The sequence below is a fragment of the Macrobrachium rosenbergii genome, chromosome 7, assembly GCF_040412425.1.
Source record: "Macrobrachium rosenbergii isolate ZJJX-2024 chromosome 7, ASM4041242v1, whole genome shotgun sequence".
In the NCBI taxonomy this organism is placed as follows: domain Eukaryota; kingdom Metazoa; phylum Arthropoda; class Malacostraca; order Decapoda; family Palaemonidae; genus Macrobrachium; species Macrobrachium rosenbergii.
The window spans coordinates 7,277,501-7,282,500 of NC_089747.1; the positions used below are offsets into that span (position 1 = coordinate 7,277,501).

The 5,000-nt window shown below is 39.7% G+C and overlaps 2 protein-coding genes across 39 annotated transcripts in view; both read right to left on the bottom strand.

The window, feature by feature from the left end:
- Mef2 (myocyte enhancer factor 2) overlaps positions 1-5,000 on the bottom strand; it is a 790,604-nt gene that overhangs the window by 53,884 nt on the left and 731,720 nt on the right. The gene's annotated exons all lie outside the window — the stretch shown is intronic.
- LOC136839946 (uncharacterized) overlaps positions 1-5,000 on the bottom strand; it is a 15,368-nt gene that overhangs the window by 4,612 nt on the left and 5,756 nt on the right. The gene's annotated exons all lie outside the window — the stretch shown is intronic.

Genomic DNA, 5,000 nt, shown 5'->3' on the forward strand with positions numbered 1-5,000 from the left:
ACAGAGAGAGAGAGAGAGAGAGAGAGAGAGAGAGAGAGTGTCTGCGAGGGTGCGAAGTTCGGCAGAATGACGTTTAAAGCTGATCCTTCGGGAAGCCCCGTCCAGGTACCCTAATGTTGGTGAAGGTCGTAAAATGAATTGTGTCACTGTTGTTCTCTTTGATTCTCCTTCCTTCCTTCCTTCCTTCATACTCTCTCTCTCCCTCCTCCTCTTCCTCTTCCTTCCCCCCATACTTCCTTTCGTACTTCCTCTGCTCCATGTCTCTCCGTTCCTCACCGTTTTTTTCTTACAACCTCCTCAACAACCTCGTTTTTTTTTTCAACTTCTCTCTCTCTCTTCTTCTCCCTTCCTCCTCCTCCTCCTCCTCCTCCAACGCATCTGATTCCTTCGAGGCCCAAGGCCTCTTCCTCCCCCTCCTCCTCCTCCTCCTCCAACGGCACCAAACCAGATGCAGGACGAGGAAAAGTGAATAGGAAAAAAAACAAAAGAGGTTTTTGCCAAATACCGTACTCGCAAACATACATACACACATATTCGCCGTGCGAAGCAAAGTTAGAAATCAGAGGGAGAAAGGAGGAAGGAAGAGAATATATAGGGGAGGACCGAAAGGAGAGGAGGGAGGGGAGAGGAGGAGGAGGAGGAGGAGGAGGAAGGGGGAGAGAGAAGGGTGGGGATGGAGGGGAGGGGGAGGGGGAGGGGTAGACGGAAGGCACACCACACTACGGTGCGAGGCAGGGGTGGCGTTAAAGCTGCCAGGTTCAAACATACCAACTGAAGGTCATTTTCAGACACCGTCGTCGTCACCTCCCATACCCGTCCCCCTTCTTCAGCTGCTTGCTTTGCCCTCTGGTCCAAATTGCGTATTCGCCTTACTACGAATAACAACCAGACGAATAACAACGAGAAGAAGAAGAGGAAGAAGAGAGAAGGAGAGAGAAGAGGTAGAGAAAGAAGGAAACAGATACAACGTCTCTCTGAGTGCCAGTGCCAATCCCACTTCCAGTATCGAACACTGAACATTTAGCAACAAAAAAAAAAGGGAGGGAAAGGGGGAGGGGGAAGCGGGGAGGGGGCGAATAAGTTTAGTCCGCGAACTCTGCATTCCAAGTGATGCACCCCTGTTCCCACCAAACTAATGGATTCCAAGAGATCACTTCTCTGGAACACTCAGACGTGACAAAGAAACAAATAAGTGACACTCCCTCGTTTGATTGATCAACAACTGGGTTTTCTATCTCACGCGTAAAGCAAATCCGTTTCTCTACAGAAATGAAAAAAAAATAAAACAGGCCAAGTCATTTATTAGATGGACGTACGCCACCAGAGAGCAACAAATAAAACCCGCTCTACAGTAAACCAAAAGGAAACAAAAAATAAAATGTACGCAATTCTAAAAATAGCCCCGTGGCTCCATGCTAAAAATAGCACTATGCGCAATGCTAAAAATAGCATCTTGCGCAATAACATGAGCGGGGGCGGGACGAGAATGTCCCTTTAATTTCTTATTACAATGACTTACTCCGTTATCTCCTGAATAAAATATCATGCGTAATTCGCTTGGCGAAGTTACTTGCCTAGTGGTGTACTGCGGTCATGCATTTGACACCTGTATTTGCACCTGTATTTATCACAGTTAGAATAGAATTTAAGGAGTAAAGCTATAACGATAGCATGTGATAAATTATGGAAGTTGAGTATTGGAAACTTATGTTTTCGTCGGAAATATACAGTGTAAGACTAATAATAATAATAATAATAATAATAATAATAATAATAATAATAATAATAATAATAATAATAAATGAAAAAATCTACATTCCAGTAAGTGTAAATATATATACTTTAATATATATTTACACTTACGTCAATTTGGATTTTTTTTTTCACCTTTTTAGTTTGAAAAATAGAAACGCAAAAGTTGTCAAAGGGACCTACTGTCAATGTAAGGGAATATATTATCACGAGTAATATTATTGAAAAAAATTTGTAAAACTCACGAGAAAATTGGCAAGTCCAGATTACCTCATTGTTATTCTTGACTTGAGGCAATTTCCAGTAAATGGCGCAAAATTCTACCCTTAGTCTTAGCAAAGACTTGGAATAAAAGTAAGAAATCCCTCCCTGGTAAAGATGACAGACTGACTGATCGTGGTGAAATGGCGTCGCATTTGGCAAGGTCACTGAAGAGTAATAAAAATACATTTTGATGTTTACCTTAAGTGGTTACGACAAAAGACCACTGTAGAAACACAAAGTTTCATTTACTTAAAAAACTGTTTCTCTACAGTGGCTTTTTTTTTTTTTTGAAAAGTACAAACGAGGTTAAGGAATATCGAGAAAATAATAAAGAAAACAAAAGTGAAAAATGCACCCAAGTTTCTTCCGGCGCAATCGAGTTTTCTGTACAGCGTATAATGCTGTATGTAGCTCTCAACTATGACCGCGCAGCTGCTCAGTTGCTCCCCAGAGAGCGCTGCCAGACGCACGATCCATGGCTAAACTTAACCTCAAACAAAATAAAAACTAATGAGGCTAGACGGCTGCAATTTTGTACTGTATGTTTGATGACTGGAGGGTGGATGATCAACATACCAATTTACAGCCCTCTAGCCTCAGTAGTTTTTAAGATCTGAAGGCGGACAGAAAAAGTGATGATAATCGAGAAGACTAGTACAGGTAAAAATGAAGGTAACAGGAGGAGATACTGAGTAAGTGTGATAATATTCCACCCGCAAGCACATACATTTACATGCGCATATGCAAACAATGTTTACATTGTTAAGTCACCTGAAGCGGAGTTTACTGTAACAAATCATTAAATTATGATATAAAATACAAACAATTAAAAGAAATAAAAATGTATGCATAAAATATATATACAATGCTGGTATTTTGTCTCAAAATGCTCAATTTATATATCTTCTCTTTCTCAATCGACGATTAAGACTGACGCAAAAATTAGCTAGAAATTACGTTAAATGTTTTTTATTTTACTTTGTTGTTTGCGACGTTCTGGGATATTATGATTTTTCTTCTTTTCTTCTTTCTTCTTCTTCTCTCTCTCTCTTTCCTGAAGTCCAATTTACTGCAGTGTGTTTTATGTGTGCAATTTAATGCAATGTGTGTGTTTGCAATGTGTGTGTGTGAGAGAGAGAGAGAGAGAGAGAGAGAGAGAGAGAGAGAGAGAGAAAAAGGTACCTTCTTCTTTTCTTTCTTCTTCTTTCTCTCTTTCTCTCTTCTCTCTCTCACACATACAGACACACACACACACTCTGCATTAAACTGCACACACAAACACACTGCAATAAACTGGACTTAGGAGGAGAGAGAGAGAGAGAGAGAGAGAGAGAGAGAGAGAGAGAGAGAGAGAGAGAGAGGAATGATTTCACTCTGATGGGGATTATCTCCTCGAGGCCCTCCCGTTTTAATCACGACATGAAGCACTGATCATTATGTCTGTTATTTTCCTCTCTCTGCTCCCCCACCCTCAACTCCCCCCATCCCCCCTCCCCCGGCTGCGACCAATAACAGTCGATTAAAAACCAGGTACTTTATCCGCGGCTTTGGTCAACAGAGGCTCAATGGTCGTTTTTCAGGGAGCGGAATTATATCACTTCCTCCTTCGTCCAGGATGGAATTCAGGAGAGAGAGAGAGAGAGAGAGAGAGAGAGAGAGAGAGAGAGAACCTCAAACAGACAAACGGACAGATAGGGCAAAAGCCTTGGCGGAGATTTGCGTTAAGAACAGAGAAAAATGAGAGGCGCTTCCTACAGTCCCCATCTAGACCAGGCCTGAAGAAGACAGGGAAAGGAAGAGGAAGGAAGAAGAAGAAGGGTAGAAATAAACCATGAAGCAAGCCACAGCCCCGCCTCTTAAAGACAGGACGGTTATAATTTAGGCAAAACAGAAGAGGGTCGAGAATTCCAAAGCGTAACAATAGAAGGAAAGAAGCGGTCACTGAACTGTGTACTCCTGAGAAGATTACTGATTTGCAGAGAGACAATGTGGGAAAGTGTGACCTGACGGGTGTTACCAAACAAACCATACGAAATTAAAACATCCAACGCACGATTCACTGAGCTTTATACGACGTTTAATATACAAAATAAATAAATAACTTTAAATGGACTAAGGCTTTCGACATTTCTGGGGTTCCAAATGCCAAGGTCAGAAGTTACAGGAGCGTCGACCTTTACATAAATGCATAATAACGTTAGATTTCTTTCGTTATTTTATGTGTAAAAAATACATACATATATACTGTGTGCACGGTATTGCATTAAAATAGTGACTGGGAATCAGCGTTCAAAATTTCTTTTATGTAAATATATGTATACGTATATATATGTGTGTGTGTATACATAACATACACACACACACACACACACACACACATATATATATATATATATATATATATATATATATATATATATATATATCGGTACAAGGTGTGAATAAATAACCACTTTTCGTAAGGAAACACAACAAAGCACATAAAAATATAACATCCAGTACGATAATAAATAAATAAAACAAAATATACAAACTCAGACAACTGTTGAAAAAAAATAGCAACTATAGAGAAAAAAAAAAAAAAATATATATATATATATATATATATATATATATATATATATATATATAAATATGGAATTAATTTTTCATCAACATTCGAACTGATTAGAAAAGAATTTTTTTCCTTTTCAATACGGTAAACCAGCACCTTCAAAATGAGAGAGAGAGAGAGAGAGAGAGAGAGAGAGAGAGAGAGAGAGAGAGAGAGAGAGAGAGAGAGAGAGATCGAAAATAAAGCAAACCAATGAGGAGCGAAGGGGACGGAGGATGACGTCACGTTGATCAGGTAAAGGGAAGTATTGATTGGTTCTTCACCTGTTGAGAGTACCATCCAATGGCTGGAAATCTCTCTCTCTCTCTCTCTCTCATACTTACACACATACACACAAACACACACAAGAATAACCATTAATTTTTGTTTC